The sequence below is a fragment of the Somniosus microcephalus genome, chromosome 4, assembly GCF_052327205.1.
Source record: "Somniosus microcephalus isolate GS21.2 chromosome 4, FLI_Smic_1.0, whole genome shotgun sequence".
NCBI classification, from domain to species: domain Eukaryota; kingdom Metazoa; phylum Chordata; class Chondrichthyes; order Squaliformes; family Somniosidae; genus Somniosus; species Somniosus microcephalus.
In genome coordinates, this window is record NC_140990.1 from 150,187,263 (window position 1) to 150,208,834 (window position 21,572).

General features: G+C 51.7%; 1 protein-coding gene across 2 annotated transcripts in view; it reads left to right on the forward strand.

Moving 5' to 3' along the window:
* The first annotated feature begins 382 nt into the window (after nucleotides 1–382).
* Nucleotides 383–21,572, forward strand: part of LOC147119913 (uncharacterized) — a 65,262-nt gene continuing 44,072 nt past the window's right edge. Inside the window, exons 1-2 of one of the 2 annotated variants that reach the window (XM_085985309.1) lie at nucleotides 383–487; nucleotides 8,861–9,019. The gene's annotated coding sequence lies outside the window, so the exon portion shown is untranslated. The remainder of the gene's footprint in view (nucleotides 488–8,860; nucleotides 9,020–21,572) is intronic. The other variant, XM_085985310.1, reaches the window with a different exon arrangement.

Consider the following 21,572-nt stretch of genomic DNA (forward strand, 5'->3'; position numbering starts at 1 on the left):
TTTCTTTTGAGGCGACGCGCGCGTCGGTACGCTCTGTAACTTCCAAACGTATAGAGACCAGGCGGACAGACAGACAGACAGAAGAGCCGCTTTATATATATAGATAGACTAGCTGGGGAGCCCCGCGTTGCGAGGGCAATTTATAGATATTTATACAGAATATTAATCTGCAGCCCAGGTATATAGGGGTTATTAAGATCAGCAAAAACACACTCTAACTGCTGGAATGAACATGGTTCAGAGCTCAATGCAATCTCAGTAAATCATGTTCTATTCACAAATGGGGCGTTTTAATGGCGGTTTGTTTGCCCAGCATTCCCCGCGGCGGAGAAGGTGCCGCACCCAGACTACAGGAGCCCAGTGCGCAGGCGTGGGGCAGCCTAGGTTTGGAGCATGCGCGGTGCGTGTCAACCCGGAAGATGATTGATATGGAGCAGCTGCTGATAAGTTAGTGAGTAGCGGCCAAACGGAGCGGAGTATTGGACCGGTAGGTGGGCCGGGAGGCTTCATAAACAACCAGTGTCGGCCGCAAGCCCCGAATAATAACCTGAAGGTCCCGCGTTTGCAACTTCGGGGCTTCTCCCGGTCACAGGCCCACGCTAACGGCCGCCATTTTGATTGTGTGTAGCAAAGCGCATGCGCAGACACTTGGTCAGGAACAAAGAGTGGGCGGGGCTTCAGTGTCTGTTCCCAACGGGGTCCTCGTGCCCGGGAGAGTAATTAATTGACTCAGTTATTTGATTCAGACTCTTCACACTTCGGATTTCTCACCATCTCTCCTGAAGGCGCTGGTAAAAGCAGAGCATACGGTTAACATCCCACGCAATTGTAGCAGAAGAGCCCCAGAGCTGTGCCACCCATGTACAGTCCAAGGGTTGGAATCCCCATGTACATTCCCAGGGTTGGAATCCCCATGTACCGTCCCAGGGTTAGAATCTCTGTATGATTTGAACAGGTTGGGTGATATAGCAGATGCAGCATAATGTGGATAAATGCGAGGTTAACCACTTTGGTGGCAAGAACAGGAAGGCAGATTATTATCTGAACGGCAATAGATTGGGAGAAGGGGAAGTGCAACGAGACTTGGGCGTCCTTGTGCACCAGTCGCTGAAGGTAAGCATGCAGGTGCAGCAGGTGGTTAAGAAGGCAAATGGTATGTTGGCCTTCATAATGAGAGGGTTCGAGTACAGGAGCAAGGATGTCTTGCTGCAGTTGTACAGGGCCTTGGTGAGACCACACCTTGAGTATTGTGTGCAGTTTTGGTCGCCTTATCTGAGGAAGGATGTTCTTGCCATGGAGGGAGTGCAGCGAAGATTCACCAGACTGATACTTGGGATAGCAGGAATGACGTATGAGGGGAGATTGGGTCAATTGGGCTTATACTCGCTGGAGTTTAGAAGAATGAGAGGGGATCTCATTGAAACTTATAAAATTCTAACAGGACGAGACAGACGAGATGCAGGAAGGATGTTCCCGATGGCGGGGGAGTCCAGAACCAGGGGGTCACAGTCTAAGGATAAGGGGTAAGCCATTTAGGACAGAGATGAGGAGGCATTTCTTCACCCAGAGAGTGGTGAACCTGTGGAATTCTCTACCACAGAAGGCAGTTGAGGCCAATTCATTAAATATGTTCAAGAAGGAGTTAGATATATTTCTGAAGGCTAAAGGGATATGGGGAGAAGGCAGGAACCGGGTACTGAGTTTGGATGATCAGTCATGATCTCATTGAATGGCGGAGTAGGCTCAAGGGGCCGAATGGCCTACTCCTGCTCCTATCTTTGTTTCTATGAATCCCCATATGCAGTCCCAGGTTTAGAATCCCATTGCACCGTCCCAGGGTTAGAATCCTCTTGCACAGTCCCAGGGTTGGAATCCTCATGTACGGTTCCAGGGTTAGAATCCCCATGTACCGTCCCAGGGTTGGAATCCCCATGTACAGTCCCAGGGTTGGAATCTCCTTGTGCAGTCCCAGGGTTAGAATCCCCATGTACAGTCCCAGGGTTGGAATTGCCAAGTACAGTCCCAGGGTTGGAATCGCCAAGTACAGTCCCAGGGTTGGAATCGCCAAGTACAGTCCCAGGGTTGGAATCGCCAAGTACAGTCCCAGGGTTGGAATCGCCAAGTACAGCCCCAGGGTTGGAATCCCCAAGTACAGTCCCAGGGTTGGAATCCCCAAGTACAGTCCCAGGGTTGGAATCCCCAAGTACAGTCCCAGGGTTGGAATCCCCAAGTACAGTCCCAGGGTTGGAATCCCCAAGTACAGTCCCAGGGTTGGAATCCCCAAGTACAGTCCCAGGGTTGGAATCCCCAAGTACAGTCCCAGGGTTGGAATCCCCAAGTACAGTCCCAGGGTTGGAATCCCCAAGTACAGTCCCAGGGTTGGAATCCCCAAGTACAGTCCCAGGGTTGGAATCCCCAAGTACAGTCCCAGGGTTGGAATCCCCATGTACAGTCCCTGGGTTGGAATCCCCATGTACAGTCCAAGGGATGGAATCCCCATGTACAGTCCCAGGGTTGGAATCCCCATGTACAGTCCCAGGGTTGGAATCCCCATGTACAGTCCCAGGGTTGGAATCGCCATGTACAGTCCCAGGGTTGGAATCGCCATGTACAGTCCCAGGGTTGGAATCCCCATGTACAGTCCCAGGGTTGGAATCCCCATGTACAGTCCCAGGGTTGGAATCGCCATGTACAGTCCCAGGGTTGGAATCCCCATGTACAGTCCCAGGGTTGGAATCGCCATGTACAGTCCCAGGGTTGGAATCCCCATGTACAGTCCCAGGGTTGGAATCCCCATGTACTGTCAGAGAAACATAGAAGATAGGAGCAGGAGTAGGCCATTTGGCCCCTCAAGCCTGCTCTGCCATTCAATGCGATCATGGCTGATCATTCAAATTCAGTACCCGGTCCCTGCTTTCTCCCCATACCCCTTGATCCCTTTAGCCTTAAGGAATGTATCCAACTCCTTCTTGAATATATTTAATGTATTGGCCTCTACTGCCTTTGTAGTAGAGTATTCCACAGGTTCACCACTCTCTGGGTGAAGAAATTCCTCCTCACTTCTGTCCTAAATGGCCTACCCCATATCCTTCGACTGTCACCCCTGGTTCTGGTCTCCCCGACCATCGGGAACATCCTTCCAGCATCTAGTCTGTCCAGCCCTGTCAGAATTTTATAAGTTTCAATGAGATCCCCTCTCATTCTTCTAAACTCCAGCGAGTACAAGCCCAATCGACCCAATCTCTCCTCATACGTCATTCCTGCCATCCCAGCTATCAGCCTGGTGAATCTTCGCTGAACTCCTTCCATGGCAAGAACATCCTTCCTCAGATAAGGCGACCAAAACTGCACACAATACTCAAGATGTGGTCTCACCAAGGCACTGTATAACTGCAGCAAGACATCCTTGTTCCTGTACTCAAACCCTCTCGCTACGAAAGCCAACATGCCATTTGCCTTCTTAAACACCTGGTGCACCTGCATGCTTACCTTAAGCGACTGGTGCACAAGGACACCCAGGTCTTGTTGCACTTCCCCTTCTTCCAATCTATTGCCATTCAGATAATAATCTGCCTTCTGGTTTTTGCCACCAAAGTGGATAACCTCGCATTTATCTATGTTATATTGCATCTGCCATGCTTTTGCCCAATCACCCAACCTGTCCAAATCATCCTGGAGTTTCTCCGCGTCCTCCTCACAGCACACAGGCCCACCCAGCTTAGTGTCGTCTGCAAATTTGGAGATATTACATCTAGTTCCCTTGTCTAGATCATTAATATATATTGTGAATAGCTGGGGCCCCACTAGTCACTGCCTGCCACTCGGAAAAAGACCCATTTATTCCAACTCTTTGCTTTCCATCTGCCAACCAGTTCTCTATCCAAGTCAATACCTTGCCCCCAATCCCATGTGCCTTAGCTTTACACGCTAATCTCTTATGCGGGACCTTATCGAAAGCCTTTTGAAAGTCCAAACACACCACATCCACTGGTTCTCCCTTATCTATTTTACCAGTTACATCCTCAAAAAATTCCAGTAGATTAGTCAAGCACGATTTACCTTTTGTAAATCTATGTTGACTTTGTCCGATCCTGTCACTGTTTTCCAAGTGCTCTGCTATTACATCTTTTATAATGGACTCTAGCATTTTCCCCACTACCGATGTCAGGCTTACCGGTCTGTAATTCCCCGTTTTCTCTCTACCACCTTTTTTGAATAGTGGGGTAACATTAGCTACCCTGCAATCCATGGGTACTGTTCCAGATTCCATCGAATGCTGGAAGATGATCAGCAAAGCATCAACTATTTCTAGGGCCACTTCCTTAAGTACCCTAGGATATAGATTATCAGGCCCTGGGGATTTATCGGCCTTCAATCCCATCAATTTCCCTAACACCATTTCCCTATAAATACTGATTTCTTTCAGTTCCTCCCTTTCATCAGACCCTATGTTCCCTGACATCTCTGGGAGGTTATTTGTGTCCTCCTTTGTGAAGACAGAACCAAAATATGTATTTAATTGGTCTGCCATTTCTTTGTTCCCCCATTATAAATTCCCCTGATTCTGACTGCAAGGGACCTATGCGTGACTTCACCAATCTTTTTCTCTTCACATATCTATAAAAGCTTTTACAGTCAGTTTTTATGTTCCCTGAAAGCTTACTCTCATATTCTGTTTTCCCTTTCTTAATTAATCCCTTTGTCCTCCTTTGTTGAATCCTAAACTGCTCCCAATCCTCAGGTTTACTGCTTTTTCTGGCCAATTTATATGTCCTCTCCTTGGACCTTATGTTATCCCTAATTTCCCTTGTTAGCCACAGTTGAGTCACCTTTTTTGTTTTATTTTTATGCCAAACTGGGATGAAGAAATTCTGTAGTTCATCCATGCGGTCTTTGAATGTTTGCCATTGCCTATCCACCGTCAACCCTTTGAGTGACATTCCCCAATCAATCCTACCCAACTCATGCCTCAAACCTTCGTAGTTTCCTTTATTTAAATTTAGGACCCTAGTCTCTGAGTCGACTACTTCATTCTCCATCTTAATGAAGAATTCGATCATATTATGATTGCTCCGACCCAAGGGGCCTTGTACAACAAGATTGCTAATTATTCCTTTCTCGTTACATAATACCCAGTCAAAGATGGCCTGATCTCTGGTTGGTTCCTCGACATATTGGTCCAGGAAACCATCCCTTAAACACTCCAGGAATTCCTCCTCCACAGTATTGTTACTAATTTGGTACTAATCTATATGTAGATTAAAGTCACCCATGATGACTGCTGTGCCCTTATTGCACGCTTCTCTAATTTCCCTTTTAATGCCATCCCCAACCCATGCATTACTGTTTGGAGGTCTATATACCACTCCCACTAACGTTTTCTGCCCCTTGGTATTTCTCAGTTCTACCCATACAGATTCCACATCATCAGAGCTAATATCCTTCCTTACAATTGTGTTAATCCCTTCTTTAACCAGCAATGCTACCCCACCTCCCTTTCCTTTTTGCTTATCTTTCCTGAATATTGAATACCCCTGGATGTTGAGTTCCCAGCCTTGGCCACCCTGGAGCCATGTTTCCGTAATCCCAATCAAACCATATTCGTTTACCTCTATTTGCGCAGCTAATTCATCCACCTTATTACGAATGCTCCTCGCATTAAGACACAAAGCCTTCAGGCTTGTTTTTTTAACGCTCTTACACCTATTAGAATTATTATTTACTGTGGCCACTTTTGATTTAAACCGTTGATTTCTCTGACTGCCACTTTTGTTTTTCTCCTTCCTATCTTTTGCTTTTATCCTTGTTTCCCTTTCCTCTGTCCCCTTGCTCAGGTTCCCAGCCCCCTGCCATCTTAGTTTAAACCCTCCCCAGAGCACGAACAAACACTCCCCCTAGGACATTGGTCCCGGCCCTGCCCAGGTGCAAACCGTCCGGTTTGAACTGGTCCCACCTCCCCCAGAACCGGTTCCAATTTCCCAGGAATTTGAATCCCTCCCCCTTGCACCATTCCTCTAGCCACGTATTCATCTGAAATACCCTTCCATTTCTACTCTGACTAGCACGTGGCACTGGTAGCAATCCTGAGATTACTACCTTTGAGGTCCTATTTTTTAATTTACCTCCTAACTCCCTATATTCCGCTTTTAGGACTTCATCCCGCTTTTTACCTATATCGTTGGTACCTATATGCACCACGACAACTGGCTGTTCACCCTCCCCTTCCAAGATGTTCTGCAGCCGCTCTGAGACATCCTTGACCCTTGCACCAGGGAGGCAATGCACCATCCTGGAGTCTTGTTTGCATCCGCAGAAACGCCTATCTATTCCCCTTACAATAGAATCCCCTATTACTATAGCTCTACCCCTCTTTTTCCTCCTGTCCTGTGCAGCAGAGCCACCCCTGGTGCCAGGAAGTTGGCTGCTGCTGCCTTCCTCTGGTAAGCCATCCTCCCCAACAGTACTCAAAGTGGTGTATCTGTTTGAGATGGGGATGTCCACAGGGGACCCCTGCACTACCTGCCTCTGCCTAGTACTCTGTCTGTTGGTCACTCATTCCCTTTCTGCCTGTCCAACCTTTGCCTGTGGTGTGACCAACTGATCAAACGTGCTATTCACAACGTCCTCAGCCTCGCGGATGGTCCAGAATGAATCCAATCGCAGCTCCAGCGCCGCAATGCGGTCTGCAAGTAGCTGCAGCTGGACACACTTCCTGCACACATAGTTGTCAGGGACACAGGAAGTGTCCCTGAGTTCCCACATAGCGCAGGAGGAGCATACCACGGCACCGGGCTGTCCTGCCATGACTTACCCTTTAATTAATTGCAATTAAATTAAATTAAATCAATCCCACCGATTACACTACAGTTAAATAGTATATTTAAGGGCTCTGGTTTATAAACAGTCCCCGCTACATCACAGAGACTTTAGAAACTATAAGCCACAGAGTTAAAGTTTAAAAAAGAGAGAAATACTCACCAACCAATCACTTACTTGCTTTCTGGTGACGTCACACTTAGATTACTTTTTACTTCTCTCCTTCCCTCTGAGTTCTGAGATTGGAGATTGGTAAACCTACCTGGTCTCTTGGATCCTTTTCGACTCACTCCACCGCTCCGAGATTCCCGCCGACTCGCGCTCCGCACTGAGGCCGACCTGGTCTCTTGGATCCTTTTATACTCACTCCGCCGCTCCGAGATTCCCGCCGACTCGCGCTCCGCACTGAGGCCTACCTGGTCTCTTGGATCCGTTTATACTCACTCCACCGCTCCGAGATTCCCGCCGAATCGCGCTCCGCACTCAGGCCTACCTGGTCTCTTGGATCCTTTTATACTCACTCCACTGCTCCGAGATTCCCGCCGACTCCTGCTCCGCACTGAGGCCTACCTGGTCTCTTGGAGCCTCTTTTATAATCACTCCGCCGCTCCGAGATTCCCGCCGACTCGCGCTCCGCACTGAGGCCTACCTGGTCTCTTGGAGCCTCTGTTATACTCACTCCGCCGCTCCGAGATTCCCGCCGACTCGCGCTCCGCACTGAGGCCTACCTGGTCTCTTAGATCCTTTTATACTCACTCCACCGCTCCGAGATTCCCGCCGACTCCTGCTCCGCACTGAGGCCTACCTGGTCTCTTGGAGCCTCTTTTATACTCACTCCGCCGCTCCGAGATTCCCGCCGACTCGCGCTCCGCACTGAGGCCTACCTGGTCTCTTGGATCCTTTTATACTCACTCCACTGCTCCGAGATTCCCGCCGACTCGCGCTCCGCACTGAGGCCTACCTAGTCTCTTGGATCCTTTTATACTCACTCCACCGCTCCGAGATTCCCGCCGACTCGCGCTCCACACTGAGGCCTACCTGGTCACTTGGATCCTTTTATACTCACTCCACCACTCCGAGATTCCCGCCGACTCGCGCTCCGCACTGAGGCCTACCTGGTCTTTTGGATCCTTTTATACTCACTCCACCGCTCCGAGATTCCCGCCGACTCGCGCTCCGCACTGAGGCCTACCTGGTCTCTTGGATCCTTTTATACTCACTCCACCGCTCCGAGATTCCCGCCGAATCACACTCCGCACTGAGGCCTACCTGGTCTCTTGGAGCCTTTATCCTCACTCCACCGCTCCGAGATTCCCGCCGACTCGAATCCCCATGTACAGTCCCAGGGTTGGAATCCCCATGCACAGTCCCAGGGTTGGAATCCCCATGTACAGTCCCAGGGTTGGAATCCCCATGTACAGTCCCAGGGTTGGAATCCCCATGTACAGTCCCAGGGTTGGAATCCCGATGTACAGTCCCAGGGTTGGAATCCCCATGTACAGTCCCAGGATTGGAATCCCCATGTACAGTCCCAGGGTTGGAATCCCCATGTACAGTCCCAGGGTTGGAATCCCCATGTACAGCCCCAGGGTTGGAATCCCCATGTACAGCCCCAGGGTTGGAATCCCCATGTACAGTCCCAGGGTTGGAATCCCCAAGTACTGTTGTAAGGATTTCGGGGGCTTTGTTTAAACTGGTTTAAGGTAATCTACCTGGCCAGCAGTCTTTTTGCTGCTGCACTCTAAACCAATTTACGAACAGCGGTTTCGAATCGCTACCCCTCCTTTAGTTCTGAGTGGAGGAACTTATAATTAATGATATTAAAACGGAACACGTGGTTTGGATGAGAGAAAATTATCAAGCTTTATTAACTAAAAGAAACTACAATCACAATATCAAACTATCCCACACGAACACAGTAAAATTGTAAAACTATATATCAAGGGGGTACACACGGCAAAAACGAGGGGTACAATGGCTACAATGTTATTTAAACAATCTTAGCAATTCCCTTAAATCACCATCCCCCCTTAACTCCTGCTAGGTTGCCTTGTTGAGAGTCAGAAAATCTCTGCTCACATGGTCCAGCGAAGAGAGAGGGAGAGAGAGAGAGAGAGAGAGAGCGCTCACCTTATCGTCCCAGGAAGTCAAGAGCCAAGAGTCAAGAGCGCGAGCTGGCTGCTCAGCCCTTTTTTTATACCTGGTGAGCCCCTCACATCCGTGCCTTGCAAGGGCTGTGTGCAAAATTAACCCCAAAGTTGTGATAGGCTAACTCAAAGTGGTTAGATTGAGTTAATGTGATTTTCAGAGCTCCCTTTGCTGAAACAAAAGGGGGATACATCTGCTCTATAGTCCAGTACTGGGTGATTGGAAACCCATTTAAAGTTAACGCTTCCCATTCAAGGTGCAAACGTCTCTTCTGCAGTTTCAGGTGTATCTAAACAAATGCTAATAGCATTCAGTTGCTTTGTAAACAAAGCATTGTCCTTTGTCTTCATTGAACCTTACTTCCAGACACAGAAAGCTGCATTCCAAGCCTTTTTGTCTCGGCCATGTGGTGTGACAGCCATTTTATCCCTGGAAATTTAAAAAGCACATTGCCCAGGGATACTTTAATCAAAAAACATGAATCTTCAGAACTGTAAATCATTGCGAATTCTTACACAGTCCCAGAGTTGGAGTCCCCATGTACAGTCCCAGGGTTGGAATCCCCATGTACAGTCCCAGAGTTGGAATCCCCATGTACAGCCCCAGGGTTGGAATCACCATTTGCAGTCCCTAGGCTGGGAGCCCCATGTACAGTCCCATGGTTACAATCCCCATGTACTGTCCCAGGGCTGGAATCCCCATGTACAGTCCCAGAGCTGGAAGCCCCATGTACAGACCCAGGGTTAGAACCCCCATGTACAGTCCCAGGGCCGGAATCCCCATGTGCAGCCCCAGGGCCGGGATCCCCATGTGCAGTCCCAGGTAGGGTTGCAAAATTCTGGGAATTTTTAAAAGAGGAAACTTTCCATGGGAATTTTCGGGAATTTATGGGAATTTATGGGAATTTTGAGTTTTTTTGCGCACTGATGGTTTTTGTCTCTGACCCTTATATTATCTTTGTCGTCAAAATAGACATACTGTTCCATACAAATAAAAACAGGCTTTCAAAACTTTATTTAGGTTATAATTTTGAACTTTATTGAACCCCCACAAAAAAGACCCATCTAAAATTAAATAAAAACAGCGTCAGCTTATTTAGCCTGTAATTTGTCCTTATTTTGTCCCTTTGAGTCTTCTACTCCTCATTGCTCCTCCTGATTCTCTGACTCTGGCTCTGACGTGTCCATTTCCTCCTCTGTGTCAGTGTCTAGCTGTGTGGTGGACACTTCTGTATCTGGCTCAATAAGTTGTAGGTTCACCCGGATAGCCACCAGTTTCTCCACTCTCTTGTTAGTCAGCCTGTTGCGCACCTTTGTATGCGTATTCCCAAAAAGTGACCAGTTTCGTTCAGAGGCCGCTGATGAAGGTGGGATTTGGAGTATCACCGATGCAATAGGTGACAGGGCCTCAGATGCACAAAGTCCCTTCCACCAGGTATGTGCACTGATATGCTTGCATGATTCCCATATCCCATCCCCATTCCAAAGACCTTGCTTGGTAGAGAACTTTGCCAGACTTCCCAGAACTTTGCCCACGTCCAGATTGAGGTGGCGTGAGAGGGTAGAAATCACACTGTACGCGCTGTTGATCTGTTCTCCAGAAAGTATTGGTCTCCCAACATGCTTTGGGTCCAGCATGTATGCTGCAGCATGAATCGGCTTGACACAAAATTCTTGACGCGTCTGTATGAATTGAACAATTGCCTTCTCCTCTGCTTTGAGCAGCAGGGATGTGGGTAGGGCAATGCTGATTTGTTCTTTTAAATCAGTAAAAAGCCTGAGAACATCTGACAAGACAGCGTCATCTCCTTCAATCTGAGCAATTGCAGATGCTACTGGTGAGAGTAGTTTAAGGCTGCTAACCACTCTCTCCCAAAACACATCATCCAGCAGTATTTTCTTGATGGTGGTTTCCATATCCCCAGACTGGGATATTGCCATTTCTTGCAGCGACTCCTTACCCTCCAGAAGGCTGTTGTACATTATGACAACACCACCCCATCTAGTGTTGTTGGGCAGCTTCAGTGTGGTGTTCTTGTTCTTTGTCATTTGCTTGGAGTTGTAGGTTGCTGCAACTACCTGTTTTCCCCTGACATACTTAACAACTTGCTTGGCTCTCTTGTACAGTGCTTCCATGGTTCTCAAACCCATGATGTCCTTGAGGAGCAGGTTAAGCCCATGAGCTGCGCACCCAATAGACATATGAGGGTAGGCCTCCTCCACTTGAGCCCAAGCAGCCTTCATATTCGCAGCATTGTCAGTAACTACTGCAAAGACCTTTTGTGAGCCAAGATCGTTGATGACCGCTTTCAGCTCATCAGCAATGTATGTGCCTGTGTGTCTGTTGTCCTTCGTGTCTGTGCTCTTGAAGAACACTGGGAGAGGAGTGGAGATGATGTAGTTTATGATGCCCTCCCCTCGTACATTTGACCACCCATCTGAGATAACTGCAACACAGTCTGCCATCGCTATCGTTTCTTTGAGCTTTCCTTGGACTCTGTTATACTCAGCCTCCAGCAAATAAGTAGACAAAGCATGTCTGGTGGGAGGACAGTATGCAGGGCGAATAACATTGAAAAATCTCTTCCAGTACACATTGGCTATGAGCATGAGGGGTGAGCCTGTTGCATATACAACTTGAGCAAGGCACTCATCTGCATTCTTCTGGCTATGGTTATCCATTGTATCAAAGAACCTTGCAAGTGGGCCAGCAGTTGCTGATGATGAGCCTGATGCTGAATGAGAACCATCATCTTCTTGAATGGAAGCAGAGGAACTCTGGGCTGACTGCTGTGAGCTTTGAGTGAAGTTGTTGCATTTGGATAAATGCCGCTGCATCTTTGTGGCATTCTTTACATATGGCTTTCTACAGTGTTTGCACATGTACACAGTCTTTCCATCTTTAATGCCTGGGGTAAAATGCTTCCACACATCCGACGGTAAACGTGGCATTGTTCTATGCAGAGAAATAAAGGGCATTCATCTCTGTGTCGAACTGCGGTCGATCAGCACGATTGCAACAGGGTGAGTACATTTTTGCTGATGCTCCATGTGATGGAAGCATGACCTGTACACACACGACACTACATCACCAATAGTGTATTATTTTGTATATTTTAAATTGAAGGACAACAGAGTTCAACAAGTAACTGGTTTATTTGGTATAAAGTCTGATTTACTTACTGCATCATCACAACATCAGCAGAAAACAAAATGACTTCCCTCAGGACCCCTAACCTGCATCTTAAAAAAACTATAGCAGTCTTACAGATGCCTGCAGGCCAATCACAATTCGATATGCAAATATTACAAATAGAGGGAGCTAATCGCTCATCCACTCATCCAACCAATCAGGACACATTTGTTCACAGTCACACACAAAACTTGTAATTATTAAAACAAGCCAATTAAGAAGATAAACATATATTGATTAAGAAATACCTTAATTAAGATTCCATCTCTGTTAGTAATTTTAAGAGAGGACCTGTGGGAAAAAAAAGAAAGAAATACAAAAAAAACAAAATTATGCTAGCATGTGCTTTTTTGGGCAAAGTTCCCAAGCTAAACTTCCCGTGGAAAATTTCCGGAAATTTACCGGAAACTTTCCACCCCTTTGCAACCCTGGTCCCAGGGCCACAATCCCCATGTGCAGTCCCAGGGCCGCATTCCCCATGTGCAGTCCCAGGGCCGCAATCCCCATGTGCAGTCCCAGGGCCGCAATCCCCATGTGCAGTCCCAGGGCCGCAATCCCCAGGTGCAGTCCCAGGGCCGCAATCCCCAGGTGCAGTCCCAGGGCCGCAATCCCCAGGTGCAGTCCCAGGGCCGCAATCCCCAGGTGCAGTCCCAGGGCCGCAATCCCCAGGTGCAGTCCCAGGGCCGCAACCCCCAGGTGCAGCCCCAGGGCCGCAACCCCCAGGTGCAGCCCCAGGGCCGGAATCCCCCAGGTGCAGCCCCAGGGCCGGAATCCCCCAGGAGCAGCCCCAGGGCCGGAATCCCCCAGGTGCAGCCCCAGGGCCGGAATCCCCCAGGTGCAGTCCCAGGGCCGGAATCCCCATGTGCAGCCCCAGGGCCGGGATCCCCATGTGCAGTCCCAGGGCCGCGATCCCCATGTGCAGCCCCAGGGCCGCAACCCCCAGGTGCAGCCCCAGGGCCGGAATCCCCCAGGTGCAGCCCCAGGGCCGGAATCCCCCAGGAGCAGCCCCAGGGCCGGAATCCCCCAGGTGCAGCCCCAGGGCCGGAATCCCCCAGGTGCAGTCCCAGGGCCGGAATCCCCATGTGCAGCCCCAGGGCCGGGATCCCCATGTGCAGTCCCAGGGCCGCGATCCCCATGTGCAGTCCCAGGGCCGGAATCCCCCAGGTGCAGCCCCAGGGCCGGAATCCCCCAGGTGCAGCCCCAGGGCCGGAATCCCCCAGGAGCAGCCCCAGGGCCGGAATCCCCCAGGTGCAGCCCCAGGGCCGGAATCCCCCAGGTGCAGCCCCAGGGCCGGAATCCCCCAGGTGCAGCCCCAGGGCCGGAATCCCCCAGGTGCAGCCCCAGGGCCGGAATCCCCCAGGTGCAGCCCCAGGGCCGGAATCCCCCAGGTGCAGCCCCAGGGCCGGAATCCCCCAGGTGCAGCCCCAGGGCCGGAATCCCCCAGGTGCAGCCCCAGGGCCGGAATCCCCCAGGTGCAGCCCCAGGGCCCGAATCCCCCAGGTGCAGCCCCAGGGCCGGAATCCCCCAGGTGCAGCCCCAGGGACGGAATCCCCCAGGTGCAGCCCCAGGGCCGGAATCCCCCAGGTGCAGCCCCAGGGCCGGAATCCCCCAGGTGCAGCCCCAGGGCCGGAATCCCCCAGGTGCATCCCCAGGGTCGGAATCCCCCAGGTGCAGCCCCAGGGCCGGAATCCCCCAGGTGCAGCCCCAGGGCCGGAATCCCCCAGGTGCAGCCCCAGGGCCGGAATCCCCCAGGTGCAGCCACAGGGCCGGAATCCCCCAGGTGCAGCCCCAGGGACGGAATCCCCCAGGTGCAGCCCCAGGGCCCGAATCTCGCAGGTGCAGCCCCAGGGCCGGAATCCCCCAGGTGCAGCCCCAGGGCCGGAATCCCCCAGGTGCCGCCCCAGGGCCGGAATCCCCTTGTATTGGAAAAAATTCTGAGGGACAGAATTGGTCTCCACTTGGAGAGGCAGGGATTAATTAGGGGTAGCCAGCATGGCTTTGTCAAGGGAAGATCATGTCTGACCAATTTGATTGAATTTTTCGAGGGGGTGACTAGGTGTGTGGATGAGGGTAGTGCAGTGGATGTGGTTTACATGGATTTCAGTAAGGCTTTGGATAAAGTCCCGCATAGGAGACTGGTCAGGAAGGTAAGAGCCCATGGGATCCAGGGTGCCTTGGCACATTGGATCCAAAACTGGCTTAGTGGCAGAAGGCAGAGGGTGATGGTCGAAGGTTGTTTTTGTGACTGGAAGCCTGTGTCCAGTGGGGTACCACAGGGATCGGTGCTGGGTCCCTTGCTGTTTGTGGTCTACATTAATGATTTGGATGTGAATGTAAAAGGTATGATCAGTAAGTTCGCAGATGACACGAAAATTGGTGGGGTGGTAAATAGCGAGGCGGGAAGCCTCAGGCTACAGGACGATATAGATGGGTTGGTCAGATGGGCGGACCAGTGGCAAATGGAATTTAACCCTGAAAAGTGTGAGGTGATGCATTTTGGACGGACTAACAAGGCAAGGGAATACACAGTGAATGAATGTCAAGACCCTAGGAAAGACTGAGGATCAGAGGGACCTTAGTGTGTATGTACATAGATTCCTGAAGGCAGCAGAACAGCTGGATAAGGTGGTTAAAAAGGCATATGGGATACTTGCCTTCATTAACCGAGGCATAGAATATAAGAGCAGGGAGGTTATGATGGAGCTGTACAAAACGTTGGTAAGGCCACAGCTAGTGCACTGTGTGCAGTTCTGGTCGCCACACTATGGGAAGGATGTGATTGCTTTGGAGAGGGTGCAGAGGAGATTTACCAGCATGTTACCTGGGTTGGAGCACTTCAGCTATGAAGAAAGACTGGACAGGCTGGGGCTGTTTTCCTTGGAGCAGAGAAGGCTGAGGGGGGACCTGATTGAGGTATACAAAATTATGTGGGGCATAGATACGTGGATAGAAAGGAACTTTTCCCCTTCGTAGAAGGGTCAATAACAAGGGGGCATAGATTCAAGGTAAGGGGAAGGAAGTTTAGAGGGGATTTGAGGAAAAACTTTTTCACCCAGAGGGTGGTTGGAATCTGGAACTCACTGCCTGAAAGAGTGGTAGAGGCAGAAACCTTCACAACATTCAAGAAGCATTTGGATGAGCACTTGAAATGCCATAGCATACAAGGCTACGGACCAAATGCTGGAAAATGGGATTAGATTAGATAGGGCTTGATGGCCGGCGCGGACGCGATGGGCCGAAGGGCCTCTTTCTGTGCTGTATAACTCTGACTCTATGAGCCCCAGGGCTGGAATCTCCATGTGCAGTCCCAGGGCCAGAATCCCCATGTACAGTCCCAGGGCCGGAATCCCCATGGACAGTCCCAGGGCCGGAGTCCCCATGGACAGTCCCAGGGCTGGAATCCCCATGTACAGTCCCAGGGCTGGAATCCCCATGTACAGTCCCAGGGCTGGAATCCCCATGTACAGTCCCAGGGCTGGAATCCCCATGTACAGTCCCAGGGCTGGAATCCCCATGTACAGTCCCAGGGTTGGAATCCCCATGTACAGTCCCAGGGCTGGAATCCCCAGGTGCAGCCCCAGGGCCGGAATCCCCCAGGTGCAGTCCCAGGGCTGGAATCCCCATGTACAGTCCCAGGGCTGGAATCCCCATTTGCAGTCCCAGGGCCGCGATCCCCATGTGCAGTCCCAGGGTCGGAATCCCCCAGGTGCAGCCCCAGGGCCGGAATCCCCCAGGTGCAGCCCCAGGGCCGGAATCCCCCAGGAGCAGCCCCAGGGCCGGAATCCCCCAGGTGCAGTCCCAGGGCCGGAATCCCCCAGGTGCAGCCCCAGGGCCGGAATCCCCCAGGTGCAGCCCCAGGGCCGGAATCCCCCAGGTGCAGCCCCAGGGCCAGAATCCCCCAGGTGCAGCCCCAGGGCCGGAATCCCCCAGGTGCAGCCCCAGGGCCGGAATCCCCCAGGTGCAGCCCCAGGGCCGGAATCCCCCAGCTGCATCCCCAGGGACGGAATCCCCCAGGTGCAGCCCCAGGGACGGAATCCCCCAGGTGCAGCCCCAGGGCCCGAATCCCCCAGGTGCAGCCCCAGGGCCGGAATCCCCCAGGTGCAGCCCCAGGGCCGGAATCCCCCAGGTGCAGCCCCAGGGCCGGAATCCCCCAGGTGCAGCCCCAGGGCCCGAATCTCGCAGGTGCAGCCCCAGGGCCGGAATCCCCCAGGTGCAGCCCCAGGGCCCGAATCCCCCAGGTGCCGCCCCAGGGCCGGAATCCCCTTGTATTGGAAAAAATTCTGAGGGACAGAATTGGTCTCCACTTGGAGAGGCAGGGATTAATTAGGGATAGCCAGCATGGCTTTGTCAAGGGAAGATCATGTCTGACCAATTTGATTGAATTTTTCGAGGGGGTGACTAGGTGTGTGGATGAGGGTAGTGCAGTGGATGTGGTTTACATGGATTTCAGTAAGGCTTTGGATAAAGTCCCGCATAGGAGACTGGTCAGGAAGGTAAGAGCCCATGGGATCCAGGGTGCCTTGGCACATTGGATCCAAAACTGGCTTAGTGGCAGAAGGCAGAGGGAGATGGTGGAAGGTTGTTTTTGTGACTGGAAGCCTGTGTCCAGTGGGGTACCACAGGGATCGGTGCTGGGTCCCTTGCTGTTTGTGGTCTACATTAATGATTTGGATGTGAATGTAAAAGGTATGATCAGTAAGTTCGCAGATGACACGAAAATTGGTGGGGTGGTAAATAGCGAGGCGGGAAGCCTCAGGCTACAGGACGATATAGATGGGTTGGTCAGATGGGCGGACCAGTGGCAAATGGAATTTAACCCTGAAAAGTGTGAGGTGATGCATTTTGGACGGACTAACAAGGCAAGGGAATACACAATGAATGGTAAGACCCTAGGAAAGACTGAGGATCAGAGGGACCTTAGTGTGTATGTACATAGATCCCTGAAGGCAGCAGAACAGCTGGATAAGGTGGTTAAAAAGGCATATGGGATACTTGCCTTCATTAGCCGAGGCATAGAATATAAGAGCAGGGAGGTTATGATGGAGCTGTACAAAACGCTGGTAAGGCCACAGCTGGAGTACTGTGTGCAGTTCTGGTCACCACACTATGGGAAGGATGTGATTGCTTTGGAGAGGGTGCAGAGGAGATTTACCAGCATGTTACCTGGGTTGGAGCGCTTCAGCTATGAAGAAAGACTGGACAGGCTGGGGCTGTTTTCCTTGGAGCAGAGAAGGCTGAGGGGGGACCTGATTGAGGTATACAAAATTATGTGGGGCATAGATACGTGGATAGAAAGGAACTTTTCCCCTTCGTAGAGGGGTCAATAACAAGGAGGCACAGATTCAAGGTAAGGGGCAGGAGGTTTAGAGGGGATTTGAAGAAAAACTTTTTCACCCAGAGGGTGGTTGGAATCTGGAACTCACTGCCTGAAAGAGTGGTAGAGGCAGGAACCTTCACAACATTCAAGAAGCATTTGGATGAGCACTTGAAATGCCATAGCATACAAGGCTACGGACCAAATGCTGGAAAATGGGATTAGATTAGATAGGGCTTGATGGCCGGCGCGGACGCGATGGGCCGAAGGGCCTCTTTCTGTGCTGTATAACTCTGACTCTATGAGCCCCAGGGCTGGAATCTCCATGTGCAGTCCCAGGGCTGGGATCGCCATGTACAGTCCCAGGGCTGGAATCCTCATGTACAATCCCAGGGCCGGAATCCCCATGTACAGTCCCAGGGTCAGAATCCCCATGTACAGTCCCAGGGCTGGAATCCCCATGGACAGTCCCAGGGCTGGAATCCCCATGGACAGTCCCAGGGCTGGAATCCCCATGTACAGTCCCAGGGCTGGAATCCCCATGTACAGCCCCAGTGCTGGAATCCCCATGTACAGTCCCAGGGCTGGAATCCCCATGTACTGTCCCAGGGCTGGAATCCCCATGTACAGTCCCAGGGCTGGAATCCCCATGTACAGTCCCAGGGTTGGAATCCCCATGTACAGTCCCAGGGCTGGAATCCCCATGTACAGTCCCAGGGCTGGAATCCCCATGTACAGTCCCAGGGCTGGAATCCCCATGTACAGTCCCAGGGCTGGAATCCCCATGTACAGTCCCAGTGCTGGAATCCCCATGTACAGTCCCAGGGCTGGAATCCCCATGTACAGTCCCAGGGCTGGAATCCCCATGTACAGTCCCAGTGCTGGAATCCCCATGTACGGTCCCAGGGCTGGAATCCCCATGTACAGACCCAGGGTTGGAATCCCCATGTACAGTCCCAGGGCTGGAATCCCCATGTAGAGCCCCATGGCTGGAATGCCCATGTGCAGTCCCAGGGTTGGAATTCCCATGGACAGTCCCAGGGCTGGAATACCCATGTGCAGTCCCAGGGCTGGAATCCCCATGTGCAGTCCCAGGGTTGGAATCCCCATGTACAGTCCCAGGGCTGGAATGCCCATGTGCAGTCCCAGGGCTGGAATCCCCATGTGCAGTCCCAGGGTTGGCATCCCCATGTACAGTCCCAGGGCTGGAATGCCCATGTGCAGTCCCAGGGTTGGAATCCCCATGTACAGTCCCAGGGCTGGAATACCCATATACAGTCCCAGGGTTGGAATCCCCATGTACAGTCCCAGGGCTGGAATCCCCATGTACAGTCCCAGGGCTGGAATCCCCATGTACAGTCCCAGGGCTGGAATCCCCATGTACAGTCCCAGGGCTGGAATCCCCATGTGCAGTCCCAGGGCTGGAATCCCCATGGACAGTCCCAGGGCTGGAATTCCCATGGACAGTCCCAGGGCTGGAATCCCCATGTACAGCCCCAGGGCTGGAATCCCCATGTACAGTCCCAGAGCTGGAATCCCCATGTACAGTCCCAGGGCTGGAATCCCCATGTACAATCCCAGGGCAGGAATCCCCATGTGCAGCCCCAGGGCTGGAACGCCCATGTGCAGTCCCAGGGCTGGAATCCCCATGTACAGTCCCAGGGCTGGAATCCCCATGTACAGTCCCAGGGTTGAAATCCCCATGTACTGTCCCAGGGTTGGAATCCCCATGTACAGTCCCAGGGTTGGAATCCCCATGTACAGTCCCAGGGCTGTAATCCCCATGTACAGTCCCAGGGTTGGAATCCCCATGTACAGTCCCAGGGTTGGAATCCCCATGTACAGTCCCAGGGCTGGAATGGCCATGTACAGTCCCAGGGCTGGAATCCCCATGTACATTCCCAGGGCTGGAATCCCCATGTGCAGTCCCAGGGCTGGAATCCCCATGTACAGTCCCAGGGCTGGAATCCCCATGTACAGTCCCAGGGTTGGAATCCCCATGTACAGTCCCAGGGCTGGAATCCCCATGTACATTCCCAGGGCTGGGAATCCCCCTGTACCGTCCCAGGGTTGGAATCCCCTTGTATTGGAAAAAATTCTGAAGGACAGAATTGGTCTCCACTTGGAGAGGCAGGGATTACTTAAGGATAGCCAGCATGGCTTTGTCAAGGAAAGATCATGTCTGACCAATTTGATTGAATTTTTCGAGGGCGTGACTCGGTGTGTGGATGAGGGTAGTGCAGTGGATGTGGTTTACATGGATTTCAGTAAGGCTTTTGATAAAGTCCCGCATAGGACACTGGTCAAGAAGGTAAGAGCCCATGGGATCCAGGGTGTCTTGGCACATTGGATCCAAAACTGGCTTAGTGGCAGAAGGCAGAGGGTGATGGTGGAAGGCTGTTTTTGTGACTGGAAGCCTGTGTCCAGTGGGGTATCGCAGGGATCGGTGCTGGGTCCCTTGCTGTTTGTGGTCTACATTAATGATTTGGATGTGAATGTAAAAGGTATGATGAGTAAGTTCGCAGATGACACGAAAATTGGTGGGGTGGTAAATAGCGAGGCGGGAAGCCTCAGGCTACAGGACGATATAGATGGGTTGGTCAGATGGGCGGAACAGTGGCAAATGGAATTTAACCCTGAAAAGTGTGAGGTGATGCATTTTGGACGGACTAACAAGGCAAGGGAATACACAATGAATGGCAAGACCCTAGGAAAGACAGAGGATCAGAGGGACCTTGGTGTGTATGTGCATAGATCCCTGAAGGCAGCAGAACAGCTGGATAAGGTGGTTAAAAAGGCATATGGGATACTTGCCTTCATTAGCCAAGGCATAGAATATAAGAGCAGGGAGGTTATAATGGAGCTGTACAAAACGCTGGTAAGGCCACAGCTGGAGTACTGTGCGCAGTTCTGGTCGCCACACTATAGGAAGGATGTGATTGCTTTGGAGAGGGTGCAGAGGAGATTTACCAGGATGTTACCTGGGCTGGAGCGCTTCAGCTATGAAGAAAGACTGGACTGGCTGGGGTTGTTTTCCTTGGAGCAGAGAAGGCTGAGGGGGGACCTGATTGAGGTATACAAAATTATGAGGGGCATAGATAGGGTGGATAGAAAGGAACTTTTCCCCTTAGTAGAGGGGTCAATAACAAGGGGGCATAGATTCAAGGTAAGGGGCAGGAGGTTCAGAGGGGATTTGAGGAAGAACTTTTTCACCCAGAGTGTGGTTGGAATCTGGATCTCACTTCCTGAAAGGGTGGTAGAGGCAGGAACCCTCACAACATTCAAGAAGCATTTGGATGAGCACTTGAAATGCCATAGTATACAAGGCTACGGACCAAATGCTGGAAAATGGGATTAGATTAGATAGGGCTTGATGGCCAGTGTGGACGCGATGGGCCGAAGGGCCTCTTTCTGTGCTGTATAACTCTATGAGCCCCAGGGCTGGAATCCCCATGTGCAGTCCCACGGTTGGAATCCCCATGTACAGTCCCAGGGTTTGAATCCCCAAGTACAGTCCCGGGGTTGGAATCCCCATGTACAGTCGCAGGGTTGGAATCCCCATGTACAGTCCCAGGGTTGGAATCCCCATGTACAGTCCCAGGGTTGGAATCCCCATGTGCACTCCCAGGGTTGGAATCCCCATGTACCGTCCCAGGGTTGGAATCCCCATGTACAGTCCCAGGGTTGGAATCCCCATGTACAGTCCCAGGGTTGGAATCCCCCTGTACAGTCCCAGGGTTGGAATCCCCATGTGCAGTCCCAGGGCTGGAATCCCCATGTGCAGTCCCAGGGCTGGAATCCCCATGTGCAGTCCCAGGGCTGGAATCCCCATGTACAGTCCCAGGGCTGGAATCCCCATGTGCAGTCCCAGGGTTGGAATCCCCATGTACAGTCCCAGGGTTAGAATCCCCTTGTAGAGTCCCAGGGTTAGAACCCCCATGTACAGTCCCAGGATAGGAATCCCCATGTGCAGCCCCAGGGTTGGAATTCCCATGTGCAGTCCCAGGGTTGGAATCCCCTTGTCGAGTCCCAGGGTTGGAATCCCCTTGTCGAGTCCCAGGGTTGGAATCCCCGTGTGGCGTCCCAGGACCGCTCTGCCAAT